We start from the raw sequence: 15,532 nt of genomic DNA, 5'->3' as shown, positions 1-15,532 counted from the left end.
AACTGGGAGGCACCTTAGATAAATGTTTACATTACAGATATATATATATATATATATATATATATATATATGTGTGTGTGTGTGTGTGTGTGTGTGCGCGTGCACGAGCGAGCGCACAAGCCATCATCCAAGGCTGGCCACAGAGGAGGAACAGCTGTGAAAAGAAAATACTCCAGTGACGAATTATATTATCTTTATTGGAACTGGTGTAAATTTATTACTGCCATTTGCAATGTGAATGCCTTAATCACTTTTGCAACACTCAGCCAAACCTCCTTATCCACTTTAGGAGAAGGAACTGTCTAGTTATTTATTTTTCTTGAAAGGCAGCCCCCCAGAGAAAAGGGGACAGAGTGGCTTGGAGAACTGTCCCTTTCCCACGAAGAACCTCACCAGAGCTGATTAGCTAGTGGACATTTACTTATTTTATATTTGTTGACCGGGCTGGTCTGACTGGATACATGTCAATTTTCAGCAAAGGCCCGAGGAGAAAAGCTCCAATTAACACAAATAATAGTTATTTTACATGACAGATTTTAAAAATTGAGGCACATCTTTTAACAATTCTTAACATTACTCTACATTGCTGGTTTAAGATTCTTTATACATGTAATGATTTAGGGAATAATACAGGAACATGTAAGAAATGACATGAGGTTAATATATGATGATTTAGGGAGTAACACATGAAAGTGTTACGAATGACATGAGGTTAATATATGAAAACACACTCTCTTTAAAGCTTAACAGAGAGGTACCTACTTGGTTAGTCAGGGTTAGCACAAGGGCATAACCAATGTGTTTTGAGGTATAGTTTCAGTTTGTTTTTAAAAAGTGATATTGAGGAAAGCAAGGTCAGGTCACTAGGGAGTGAGTTCCAGATGTCAGGAAGAGTCCCTCCTCCCAACCAGAAATGGCAGCTAACAGATGATGTGCCTGCCCGCTGGTCCTTAGTAGCTTCCCAAGCAGCACACCAGAGGGGCCAAAAGAATTCATGAATGGTTCAGGGAACAACAGATGGCCACAGTAGAGTCCACCAATAAGCAGTTGAGGAAAAGGGAAGCTGGAGTAAAGAACAAAGCCCCCCAGAAATTTTCTCTTCTTGCTGCTCAAGGAAGGAAAAATCAAGTTACCGATTATGTCCTAGTCACAAAGGGTGTCTGACAAGCAACCAGCAAAGTCTTGAAGAGCTTGACTTATCTCCTGACTGAAAGGTTAATCTTAGAGGTAAAACTGCACAGTGAAAGTCACCATACACATTGGCCCCAGCCCCTAGTGACAAGTTTTGATAGAAAAACATACATTTCCCCCCTAAATTGTAATAAAATACAAGTGAATGCCACCAGTAAGGGAGACTATGAAAAGCAAATTAAGTCTGACAAGCGGGTAATGGATGATGGAATAACCAAGTCTTATCTCCTGACAAAAATTTTAAGTTTAAAGTTAAAATTATTTATAGCATGCAAAGAAAACCACACACTACAAAACTAGAGCTATTGAGAAAAAATGTCACTTTATAGCATGCAAACCCCCCCCCCCATACACCACAAAAATAGAACTGTTAAGAAAATGTTTTCTTTATTTACAGTTAACTTTATCCCCCTTTTCCCCTCCCCAAATAATTTTTCTGAGCATTAATGAGGAAGTAAGGTATATACTTTAGAGTCCCCCACAAGTCTAACAAATTCTGAAAAAGTCCAATATTTCCAGATTTTCTTGTTCTATAATACTTCACAAATATAATTATTGCACAGTAATCAAACATTAAGTTACTGGTTTTATTACTGTTCATCTCCATCTCTCAAATCCTGTATCTGCTTCATTTCGAATGTACTCTCGGATTCTTCTAGTCAACTTTCTTACTCCCTTCCTTTTCTCCAACATTTTCCATTGAAGCAGTAGAAAAGGTTTCACAGGTACAGTCTTCTGTGTGGTCTTTATTACTAGAAGAGCAAGAAGCAGAATCTCCTTCTGTTTCGCAGCTCACTTTTCATTAGTCAAACTTTTGTATTTCCTCCTTAGCATGTACTTCATCAAAAAATGATTTTGTCCTTCCAGGGAAGAATACCTTGAAGACAGCTGAGTATAGCAGTTTGAATCTCACACCTGCATCTCGACATTCCCCGAGTTGTGGATTGAATTTAGTCCTCTTCTGCCTGGTGTACAATGAGTAAGCATTCTCCACAAACACTTTGCCATTTCCCACTTTTAGTACTTTGCGCCCTTCTGCCACAGTTTTGTCAGAATTAACTCCTTCTGCTGGTAGGATTGTACCTTTACTATTAAACATCTAGGTTGCTTTCTCATAGCTAGGTTTTGAGATTATACACAATGTGCCCTTTCAACTAAACTCCTGCTGTGGAATATCAGTCCAGTTGCTTATTTGTGCTTTCATAAAATTAATGCAGCATGTTCCTTCCAGATTCTCTGGTATAGCTGAAAGTTGGTTTTCCCTATGTGCTCAGTCCTCCAACTGTCTTATTTTTTGAAACATCCCTTCCTGAGCAGTCTCATATTCAGCCAGCCTTTTCTTCATTTCAACCTCTGCATTTTGCAGCTTTATCACCTCAACTGAATATCTGTTTAAAGCTTCATTTTTTTTCCAGCCTTTTGTTGTTTGTGTACTTTACAAGTATTTTGTTTACTTTAACCAGGTCTGTGTGCAGTTGCCTTATATCTTCCTGTAGTTTACTGAAAGTCATGTTTGGAGGTGGCACTGCTTTTTGCTGAACAGTTCCCCAATCAGTGTTTTTTCCTCACTTTTTGTAGTGGATTTATTCCTGGTGCTCTATATCTCTTTTTTTCTTGGCATCCAGGCAGTACACTTACTAGGCAGTTACTGAAATTCACGCATAAACACAAAAGTGTACTGGCTTTCCCTGCTGAGTTTCTATTTTCACATTGGGAGAGCTAGAATTAACCTGTTACTTAATGTCCGTGGTGGCTAGTGCCATCAGACTGCAGGACTCCAGCCCCCCCCCCCAACTGTGAAAGGAAAATAAAAAAATAAAAATAACATTTTAAAAAATAAAATATTTTAGCTGTGACCTGCGAGTCCGACAGACTCACAGTTAAAGTCCCGGAACTCTAATCGAGCATGCGTGCTCGGAGAGTTCCGGGTTTAAAAAAATACAAGTTTCTGTAAATCTGGACTGCTGCAAAATCACTCCAGATTAAGAAGAGAAGGCATCAGTGTAAGATGCCCAGAAGTCTATGTGGTTTGTAACAGCAGTGAAGTGGAAGGGGATTGGCCTGCCATGTCCACAGTCACGTACATGACGTGGATGGCTGGATGGCTAGTGATTGGTTGTTTCTCTTCTCGCTCTCTTCCCGCACTGGGAAAAAGAGTGCAAGAATCAGTTAGGGAGTCAGCACAGCAGCAGTACTTGTTCGGAGAAGAATCTGAGTTTGATCAGACAGCATAACAGACAGAGCAGAGCAGTGCAGTGCACCTTACTTGTTTCACCTCGTGTTGCCTGACTGGATTGGAAAGTGAAAAGGACAGGAAGTGGAACCGAAGTATACATTTTAGCAGGTTAATGAATGGAGAGAAAAAGTTAAGTTATAGTTGTCTTAATGTCTTGTCTTCTCCCTGACTTTGCAGCGCAATCTTGATGTTTTCTGTATGCTTGCCCTGACCCTCATACAGTTTTTGATTTTTCTTGTAAACCACCTACGGCTGGGGCCTAGGACACCAACTCAGCAAGTAATGGATTAAGACTTCTGGTTTTATGGCAAATTAGTGAGGGCTGAAGTCACTAAATAAAGGCATACATTTTTGTTTCAGACTTCATATCCTTCAGAAAATACATGCTTACTTACACACATACTGTTTTTCTAGCAACTTTCTAAGTTTATAAGTGCAATATTTAAAATCTGACCCTATTTTTAGGACTTTGTCCTTCCATTATTTTAGGCACTGTCTAGATTTCTTGTGCTAACAGCCCGAGCACTACAGTGAGGAACAGACGACAAATATTAGGCAAAACTGTGGACATTCTATAAAAATCTGGGCAGTTGATAGGTAGATAGATAGGTAGCTGCAATACTGTCTTTAGGAAAACATGCATGTCTCCCATTTATACACTGATATATGGTATTTTGCAAATGTGCTTGAAAATTATTTGTATTTTATAGAATCCTTTTGATTGGGTCTAATAGCGTATATGCATCTGCCTTGAGACTTTTCCTTCCTTTTTTTCCATTTTATTGGTATCCTCTTCCAGGACTAGTACTTTACTTCACAAACTTCTTGTTAAGCTTAATACTTCATGCTTTTTACTTGTGCTGATCTGTTCAGGTCATAATTAGATCAGAATGTGTTTGACTGGATTATTAAAGACTTGCATAAGTAACTGACTTTCTTGTTGTTTGCTCAGTTTAAACAGTATAAGTACTAGTGTGCAACTGTGTAAGGAAAGATGGATTACATTACTGAGATGAGATTGCTTTACTTTGACTATTATTGTTTATTTCTTTTTCTTTATTGCTTTTTTACCACAAGCACACATTTGAGGTGCATGCAGTCAGTAAAGTGGCCAGAATTGATGAATATGGAGGTGATCTATAGATTGTTTCTTTTCTCTGCTGTTATTTGATCACTGCTAAATAACAGTCTTTTTATCTGGTGGGAACATGTCACTTCAAAAAAAGGAGTTTGGGCATATGTAAAAGAATGGATACTGTTCACAAAAAAAGAAGTTATGTACCTACCATAATGTTCCATGTTAGTTGTCTCCTCTCGCTTTCTTTCTCGCTGGTTGGGCTCGGAGCCGATCCTCGGCTCCGACTCGGCCATCTTCTAAAGCTCGAGAGCTGTTTACTGGCTCGAGGCCTCCCCATATCCCATGATGCCTGGCGCTAGATACCCAGATCTCGTTTGGTAAGTCTAACTGCAGACACAAAAAGGAAAGAATCCTATCCTATAATACATAAACCCTACCATAGAGACTACCAGGTAGAGAGAAATAGCCAGAGAAGACTCAGCCAGTGAAAAACCATACAGAACTCTTCTCGGTCTACTAGGATAGGGGGACGGAGGGTGAGACGCAAGAAAGAAGGCGAGAGGAGACAACTAACATGGAACGTTATGGTAGGTACATAACATCTTTATGTTAAGTTGTCTATCTCACCTTAATTCTTGCTGGTTGGGACAGCGTCCCTAGCACCTAAAATCCTGGGTGGCTCATTGGAACAAACTCTTCAGAACAGTGGAACCAAAATCAGCTCTGCCCCTGGAAACCACGTCCAACTTATAATGTGAAATGAAAGTATGAGGGTTGACCCTCATGGCCGCTGCACAAATAGATTCCATGGGCAACCTAGCCTGAAAAGCCACAGAAGTGGCTAATGCTCTGGTGGAGTGACCTTTTGGTTTAACAGGCAATTCTTTATTCCTTAGCTGATAGATAAATGTGATGATAGAAGTCAACCACCTGGATAAGGTTACTTTTGAGACTGGTAGACCTTGTTTACCCCTCAGCATAAGAAAGGAAAAGCTGGTCTGATTTTCTGATGCCCCTAGTCCTATGCAAATAAAAGTGCAGTTGCCTGTGAACATCTAACTGATGCAACTTATATTCCGCCCTGATGGAGTAGTTGGGGAAAAAACACATGAAGGTCAATGGACAGACTGAAGTTATTCTCAGAAGAGACCTTAGGAAGGAAGGAAGGATTACACCTGAGAGCAACCCTGTCATTGTGGAACACTAGGTATGGAGGACGGATACAAAGAGCCTGGAGTTCCGAAACTCTTCTGGCTGAAGTAATCACTACCAGAAAGAGGGTTTTCCAAGATAAAAACTTCAAGGAACAAGAAGCTGCACGAAGGGGGGCAAAATTAGAGAAGCTAGAATCAAATTCAGATCCCACGGAGGTGGAGGATCTCTCACTGGGGGCCTGAGCAGTGTGGTCCCTTTGAGAAAAACTTTGCAAAGCTTATGAGACATTATATTACTTTCCGACAGGCAAATGTGAAAATTTGAAATTGCAGCTAACTGAACTCTAATTGTAGCGGAAGCGGACCCAGCATGAAAGAGTTCCGCAAGAAATTCCAATATGTGGTGTACAGGGGCTGAAAAGGGGTTTATACTCAGCCTCTGCCCAGGAAGAAAAACGTTTCCACTTACTAGTGTATGTTTTTCTAGTGGTAGACCTGTGCGATGATAAAATGATTTCATGCACAGAGTGGGAGATATCAGGAAGCCTGGCTAAGGTTGGAAGTGGAGCAACCAAGCAGCGAGTTGGAGAGATTGTAGGGAATGGTGCAGCCCGCCCGATTGATGGATCAGAAGGTCTGGAACTGGGTCCAAAGTCCAAAGCTGCTCGAGAAGATGATGATGCTGGAACGAGAACCATATTTGTCGAGGCCAGTAAGGAGCAATGAGGATCATTTTGCAGCCCAATATGGTAGCTTTCTGTAACAGCTTGGGGATTAGGGGAAAGGGAGGGAATGCATACAGAAGTCCCCGAGGCCAATCGTGGACTAGAGCATCTCTGGGGGAATGTCCCGGAAGTGGAAGGAGAGAGAAGAAACTGCTGCACTTGCTGTTGAAGGGGGTGGCAAAGAGGTCGCAGCAAGGTTGTCCCCATTTGCGGAAGATTTGGTCCGTCACTACCTGATTCAGAGACTACTCGTGAGGCATGAGAATTGCTCTGCTCAGCATGTCTGCTATGACGTTGGATCTCCCTGGGATGTGCATTGCATCAGAAACCATTGGGAAGAGATCGCCTACTGCCAGAGTATGAGTGCTTCTCGACATAGGGGGTAGGACCTGGTTCCGCCCTGCTTATTGATGTACCACACGACTAACATATTGTCCGTTTGAATTGCAATGGTCCCGGTAGGAAGAGAGTCCTGAAGAGCTTGCAACGCTAAAAGCACGGCCCTCATCTCCAAGACGTTTATGTGAAGATGGTACTCTTGAGGTTGCCAGGTGCCCTGGACTGTTCTGCCCCGATAATGCCCCCCCCCACCAGATCAGGGAGGCATCCGTGGTCACTGTAGCAACTGGAGGGGGAAGTACAAATAGTCTGCCCTGGGGCACTGATGTGGAGACCATCCACCACGCAAGGTGCTTTTTGCATGCTTCTGTGATAATAATCATGTGAGACATGGGAAGCTGCTGGAAGGACCATTGGGTGAAAAGAAGCCACTGGAGGATCCTCATGTGAAAACGAGCCAGAGGGACGAGTATGATTGCTGCTGCCATGAGACCCAGGGTTTGGAGGACGAACCTGGCTTAAATTCTCTTGCATCCTAACAAGACCTGCACATGTCGGCGAATGACTAATCCCCTGTCTGGTGGAAGGTTGGCTGACCTGTCTTTTGCATTTAAATTTGCGCCTATAAAGGTGATAGACTGACAGGGCGACAATGCACATTTTTCGAAATTTATTGTGATACTTAGTCTGGAGCAAATCTGGATAGTGTAGTCTCTGGCTCGTAGAAGGTGATGCCTGGTGGTAGCAGTGAGGAGCCAGTCATCTAGATATGGAAACACCTGGAATCCTTGCCATCTCAGGTGAGCGGTAACTACTGCCATACATTTGAACACCCTGGGGGCTGTGGTGAGACCAAAGGGCAGAGCTCTGAACTGATAATGGCTGGCTCCCAGCCTGAAGCGAAGGAATCTTCTGGAGCGCCTGTTCATTTTGATGTGGTAGTACGGATCCTGAAGATCTATGGAGCACATCCAATTGTCCTCACCCAGAAAGGGTAAAATGGACTGCAGCATGACCATCCGAAACTTTGTTATTTGTACAGACCTGTTTAGTCTGCTGAGATCCAGAATGAGTCTCCAGTCCCCTTTCTTTTTTGGTACCAAAAAGAACCTTGAGTAAATTCCGGATCCTTGCTGGTCTGCTGGGACTTGCTGGATGGCCCTTTTTCTTAGCAATTTTGAAACTTCTTGAACTGCTTGATCCCTTAGATTGGGTGGAACATCTGAAAGGGACTTGTTTGACAACAAGGGAGTGCGAACAAAGGGAATTCTGTAGCCTCCGGATATATATAAAACAGACTGTACCCATTTGTCTTGTGTTTTGTCTTGCCAGGCTCTTGGGTACAGCGATAATCTTCCCCCGACTGCCTCCAGAGGTAGGCAGCCGGGCAACCCTTCAGGGATGCTGGAAAGGCTTGTCGGAGAAGGATTCTCTGCTGCCCTGGTTTTGCAGACCCCCTCTGCCACGAGCGCGGCATCTGTTATTGTTCCCTCCTCTGCCCCTGGATGGGAACTCACCACATGTGTCCGGCAAGGCTCCCTGGGATTTCCGGAACCACATCTTTCCACTCTTCTGACCCTTGGGATATGGTCTGGAAGGAGTGGAGAAACAGACTCCCACAGCAGAGAGAGTCTTGCCTTCCTGCTCACACCTGGTAAGGGTGTCCTTTACCTGTGATCCAAAGAGAGAGGAACCATCAAAGGGGGTGTTGGTGAAAGACGCTCTGAAAGGTTCCGCAAAGTTACAAAGCCACATCCAAGCGTGCCTTCTTAGGGCGACGCCTGTGCCTGCGGCTCTACTCGCACCATCGGCTGCATAAGAAATGAGCCTCATGGAGGAGTTCACCACTGAATTAAGAGTCGCCAGCTGGGAGGCTGCCTTAGCCTGGGCCCCCTCAGCTGATGGATCTTGGAGGGTATCTCCAAGCTCTTTAAGGAGATCCCTTTGAAGACGGGTAAAGTGGCACAAATAATTCAGAGACTTCATGGAGAAAGTCGCTGAAGAGAACATCCGCTTCCCATATCTGTCCATCATCCTGGACTCTTTGTTAGGGGGATGGACAGATGAAGTTTCAGCCAACTCCTTCTTTGTGGCCGCCGCTACCAACATGGCATCAACGGAAACACCTTTGGTCAAAAACTGTTTGTCGGTGCAGTTATGAATTTTGCAGGTCTTCTAGGGGTCGGTTCCACTGTGTCTGGAGCTGACCACGCCTTCCGAGCCACCACAGACATGAGTGGGTCGAAAGGCGGAGACACCCGGAGGTGGAAGGTCGGGATCCAAATGCATCCAGGAATACCGACTCATACTCGGAGGGGCTAAGGGTAGACAAGTTCCCCCTCTGCCTAAGCATCTCAAGGATGTCTGAGAATGAGACATCTTCAGAGGGGGACCTAGGGGAACCTTCCGAATCCTCAAAGTCGGTATCTGATGTGACAGACACAGGGGAGTCAACATGGTTCCTCTTGCATTTCCTCTTACGAGGTGGCTCCTCTGAATGATCAGGGGAGGCCTCAGAAGAGGAAGATACACCCAAAGGGGTGATCTGGAGCATTGGTTCCCCACACCTGGGGTCTGGAGGAGGGGCAGAGGCAGGCGCAGGCACCATAGTGGGAGGAGCCAAAGGGGATGATCGTGGGGCTGACTCAGGGGCCAGCACACTCCTCATGACCTCAAAGGCGTCCCTGCTCAGATGCTGAGAAGGCTCCGGTTCCGAAGAGACCGGAATCCCTCTCTGCACTGAGGGAGATGGCTCCAAAGCCGATGTAGGAGCCGAGCTCACCTGCGCTGAAGCTCCGAGGGGGAGAACGGGGTCGGACAAGGGTCCGATGCCACTCGCCCCCTCAGAGCCGACGATGGAGTCTCGGCACCCAGATCCCTCCAAGGACGGTACCAAGGAAGTGATCGGAGCTGACGACGGAACCAAAGGAGAAGGTATCGGTGCTGACGGTTCCACGATTCGAAACCCAACGAACTCCGGCTCCGAACTCAAGGGAGGAGTCAGAGGGGGAATGACTGCAGACAAGGACAGAGCTGAACCCTGTTGAGGGGGGCTGGACAACATTTTTGCTAGTGCCTGCGATTTCAAAAGCCTGCTGACCACTCTCTCCAAGTCATGATCTGACAATCTCGATGACCGAGAAGAGTGGGAGGACCGATGATGCTGCGATTGAAGCAGAGGAGACCTCGGAGCCGAGTGTATCGACTCCAGGGAGGGAGACCTAGATCTCTTTCGACTTCCTGCCGTCTCCGAAGTGTGTGTCGGAACCAACTGAGAGGCAGGCACATCGGTTCCGGCTGGAACAGAGGCAGAAGTAGTAGCTTCACCTAACGACGGCTCTGAACTGGGAGTCGAAGGTTTAGGTGGCTTGGAGGACTTCACGGGCTGAGCCTTGGCCGGTGACTCCTCGGGTTTAAGCAAACCCCGTAGGATTAACTTATTCCTATGCTCCTGCAGGACTCTTGGACTGAAAGCATGGCAAACCGAACAAGAGTCCTGCAGGTGCATGGCGCCGAGACAATAGACACAAGAAGTGTGACCATCTGTCAGAGACATCTTCTGACAGCATGAATCACACTTCTTGAATCCGGACACCTTGGTATCCTTGGACTTACCTAAAGAAGGGAATACCAAACACAATACACAACTATAACAATTTGAGTATAGTAACTATAACACACACACAAAGTTACCACACCCAAAAACAGTCAAGGATACACACAATAGTCTAACAACAACAAATAGACTAAACTAAGTAAATACTAACTATATATATATATTTTTTTAAAGGAAAAATAGGTTAGCCTCTAACTTAAATGGCTACTTCAGAAAAGAGAGAGGGGGGGGGACTCTCTAACTAAAACGAGTTTTCTGAAGGGAAGGGGAATTCAGGTAAGGAAAAGATATATATACTTAAACAAAGATACCCCAAGAAAGATAGTATACTACAATTAAACTACACTAAACCTACTAGTTTTTTTTTTTTTATCAAAAAACAGATAATAACAACAAAATATACGTCCTGAGCCAGTAAGACAACCTCGCAGCAGAAGCAGCAAACAAGATCTGGGTATCTAGCACCAGGCATCATGGGATATGGGGAGGCCTCGAGCCAGTAAACAGCTCTCGAGCTTTAGAAGATGGCCGAGTCAGAGCCGAGGATCGGCTCAGAGCCCAACCAGCAAGAATGAAGGCGAGATAGACAACTTAACATCTACTTTTACTCACAGCAGAGTTTACTTTTTTCTCCACTGTTTTTTTTTGTGACCTTAGAGTTGGTTTATATAAATTGATAATATGAATACATACTAAACCCTTTGTTTGTTAAAATATCTTTAGAATATACATGTTAAAATACATCCAAAAGTGTGACTTCAATAAATAAAAACCAAATTGGGTAGAATAATAAAATGATAAAATAAAATGATAAAATAACAGTGATCCCCCACTCTGGAATCATAGATAAACTTACTAAGCTGGGCATTAATCCCTATGTCACTCGATGGGTTGCCAACTGGCTTACTGACAGAACCCATACTGTAAAAGTGGCTGACTCAAAATCCAGGTCCAGACAAGTGACAAGTGGAGGACCTCAGGGTTCAGTCCTGGGACCTCTCTTGTTTGGCATATACTTCTCTGAAGTACAGGCCAATACTAAGGGACTCTGGCTAATAAAGTTCGCAGATGACTGCAAACTGGGAGCCATTACTGAATCCCCAAATGATGTGGATATTCTACACAAAGGCCTTACAGAAACTGATGCTTGGTGCCAGAGCCATGGACTCAAGCTCAATGCCAAGAAATGTACAGTTATCCCCTTTGGGAAAAAAAACATGTACCCGTGAATGATCACATAGGTGGCAGTACATTAAACACCGAAAGTGTGATAAGAGACTTAGGGACACAGGTGGACAGTGATCTCACATTCAATAACCACATCACCACAACAGTCAGGAAATCCTTCTATGTGACACACCTCATCACTAAGGGCTTTTCATCAAGAAAAAAGGAGGTCATTGTCCCACTGTACTCATCCCTCATTGGACCAACTATAGAATACAAAGCCCCATTTGGTATGTACCTCTCAAGACATCTGCAACAACTGGAAAGGCTGCAGAAATACCTCACTAAAATAATCACAGGCCTAAAGCAGATGCCCTATGCTGACCGCCTTAAAAAAAACTCTAGCTATACTCTGTCGCATATCGTCTACTCCGAGGCGATCTCTGCTTAACATACAAGGCCATGTCAAACCCAGAGCTGTTGGACATGCTACACTAAGAAATCCCAATCTGTCAGAGCCACACGCCCAGGGATCTAAACCTTGTCATCACAATAAACAAAACATGCTGAAGGGATAGGTTCCTGACCCAGAGACTCTCCAGACTCTGGAATAGACTGCCCATACATGTCAAGCAGAGCGCCTCTTTGGCCCTCTTCAAAAGGAACCTTGATGATTGGATGGAAGAAAGGAAATTCACCCCGGGGATCACATCAGTCGCCCTGCTAGACAGGGATCCAGGAAAGTAAACAGTGTGGGAATAAATAGCCAGGGAATTGTTATGGCTAGGCTTATATAGGCCGATAGCCTAGTACCAACCTATGAAGAAATACATGAAAAATGCCAGTACAGGTTGTCTTGGATGCCAGTAGGCACCCAGGTTTAAATGATACAGTCTCTTTGAAGCCTGTTTTGAGGCTTAGGTCAGCCAAATTGTGAGGAATTCAGTTAAGCGAAATATATATATATATATATATATATATATATATATATATATATATATATATATATATATCAGTATTATATTTATAGCATTTATTTGTACAATTCTACATAAACTACTTTAACTATTTACAACTTTGGTACAGTTTTTAAATTTTGCCCACTAGAGGGTGCTTTTATACTATTTGTTCAAATGCATATTTTAATGTAGTTCTTCATTTTATCATTTTATTATTCTACCCAATCTGTTTTTTATTTATTGAAGTCACACTTTTGGATGCATTTTAACATGTATATTCTAAAGGTATTTTAACAAACAAAAGGTTTAGTATGTGTTCATAACCATACTGATGTTAATTGTGTTAAAAGCCCATAACTAACAACTGACTGTACACTCAACCACACTGGTTACTTTGGGTTAATTAAGTTAGTCAGTATGCTCATCTGAAGAAGTTTTAAAGACGAAAACGTGGTACACTGTGGATATAGCGTTTATGTGATTACTGCTAATTCTGTGTCTTCTGTACATCAATAAAGACTGTGCTGGAACTTTTGGATGTCTGGTTCCTATACTTTGATTTCTGGTAACTGTTTTGGCACTTTCCACACATTTTTTGTTTATTAACATTAAACTTTCTTTTGACCAGCCTTTCTTTTCTTGCTATACTATAAGAACTTGTATTTCTTACAACTTAAAAAGTACTTCTAATTTTTCTATCTTTAACAAATATAGCAGTAATTAAAAATACTCTTCCCACATTTAAAATATCCCTGACTATGTACTGCACAACACAAAACTGCTTTACTATATAAAACATGCAGTTTACATCCTGAAATGTTTTATACAAACAAGAACAAAAATAGTTTTATTTACTGAGAACAAAACCTTGGATTTCATACCATAAAACCACCAGGAAATCAGGGAAGCTTAAAAACTATAAAGGATGAGCAAATACAAAACCATCAAAGGCAACAAGACTATTTATTTGAGCACTTTTGTCCCAAGTTTTATTTAATCAGAACTTCTTCAGAATGCATAGTAACCTATACAATCACCCTTAAATATACAAAAGCCCACCAAATCAATTCAAAAGGAACCAATCACATTAATATAAAAGATACATGACAAAAAACCTGTTCTATTAAAAGTCAAATGACTATTAAAAAAATTAATAACAAATGTCTTATTTATCTCTCTTAAACATACAAAGTGTTTACTATAAGGAAAGAAAATGACAAAAACTAGAATACTTATTCATTTGTTCATTGAGAATCTGAACTTCATTACGAATGAGGTCAGCTTTGTGATAGGTTAGTCAATGTAACAAGTCTGACCATTTGATTGACAAGTCTTTGGCCTTTCCAATATTTATGTCCACTGATAGTATGGAGATTAGAAAGGTTATTAGTTCAAACTGGAAAATTATTTTTAAGTAATTTTGAACTTTCTAATGTTTTAGGAGATCATCGTAAGTAAAATGATCCTGCTAGGGATAAAAATTTTTTTTGGAAATTCAGCTGGCACTTCCAGTTGTACCAATTGTAAACAATGCAGATTTATGAGCAATTCAAATTTGGCTTATTTTAAATAAATAAAAAAAATGCCTAAGCTTGTTTCCTGCCTTTCCTGTAAGTAGTCTAGTCCAGATACAGATTTGCTGTATCCAGTACTGTTTGTAAGTTTCTGAGCCCCCAAGCCTTTTTGTGTTGGAGGGAAGCCTTCTAGCTTATCAGTGGGAGTGGTAAGCACTAGGCAGCTTACCTAAAAAAAAAAAAAAAAAAAAAAAAAAAAAAAAAAAAAACACTTTTACATATCGCCGCTTAGCTAGGGTTAAACTATTCCCGGTGCCATAAAGGCTGCTCTTCGAATTTTCCCTTAGAACTAGCCATCTATTTTTTAGTTTTAGCAATCAAATCTGTTTCTTTGAGCTCAGCACTTGTTCAAAAGCTACAAAGTACTACAGCACTCAACTTTCCTCACTTGTCTAGGGGAAAACATTTTTTAGTACTTAATAAGCACCTATCCAGGCATGTCTAAGGGTCAGCTCCCGGTGTTTTCTCCTGTCTACCTGATGAATCTGGGCATCTTGGGGCAATGCAATTGCCTTATGTACACAGACAACCCTCCCCTCCTACCACCCAACACTACAACCTGTGAGAGATGCACTTACATAGCCAAACTGGAAGCAAAGCTCTCCACCCAAGACTGGACAAGACAGACAAGAGGAGAAGGTGAACACATGCATCACACCACATTCATCACATTGTCCCTCAAAACCTACACACCAAAACATACACAAAACACACACCTACATTTGCGGAGGCTCTCCATAAAAATCTGTCCAAGTAAAGTACAGTTGTGTACACTTACCATAAATGTAGATGTTCGAGTGAATTCACTGTTGCAGTCATCACATTTGGGTTATCTGCTTGCAGTAGCCCTCAGTCGGCCTGATTATCAAAGTCTTGGGTCCTGCGCCAGTTGTCGTCTCATCTTCCATGACGTCAGGTAGTCAGGGGTATAAAGCATGCAGCAGATGCCATTACATCAGTTTTTCTTGCCCCAGATGTCAGGTGCCCCCCTAATGGGAAGCAATTATATATATATATATATATATATATATATATATATAGATATAGAAATATATAGAAATATATATATATATCTATATATATATATATATATATATATATATACGCACATACATACAAGGTTATACCTTCAATAAAAAAGCAAATACACCAAAAAGCTTTTAAGCATGGTAAAGGAGAACAGAGGTATAGATCTACATTTATGGTAAGCGTACACAACTGTACTATGTTCTTCGTGTTTCACTGTTGCAGTCATCACATTTGGGTAGATTCCCAAAGCTAAGGATAGGAGGAGGAATTTAGCTAGCATTACGACCAGCTATAAGGCCCTGCAAGATTGCAGTGGCAAAACCAGCTCTGGATTTAGAGAAAATTGTCAAATGGCAATGCTTGGTGAAAGTATGTACAGAACTCCAGGTAGCAGTTTCTAGGATGTCCCTGGTAGGGACACCTCTGAGAAAGGCTGTAGAAGTAGATGCAGCCCTGGTTGAAGG

At 42.3% G+C, this 15,532-nt stretch overlaps 1 protein-coding gene across 1 annotated transcript in view; it reads right to left on the bottom strand.

The window, feature by feature from the left end:
• The window catches only part of KMT2C (lysine methyltransferase 2C), a gene marked incomplete in the record, with an annotated part of 4,117,755 nt that overhangs the window by 2,094,046 nt on the left and 2,008,177 nt on the right, over window positions 1–15,532 (bottom strand).

Source organism: Protopterus annectens, chromosome 3.part1 (assembly GCF_019279795.1).
Source record: "Protopterus annectens isolate FY-2018-M chromosome 3.part1, PAN1.0, whole genome shotgun sequence".
In the NCBI taxonomy this organism is placed as follows: Eukaryota; Metazoa; Chordata; order Ceratodontiformes; family Protopteridae; genus Protopterus; species Protopterus annectens.
Note: the sequence above shows the minus strand (reverse complement) of the source record. Positions and strands in the feature narration are given on the sequence as shown.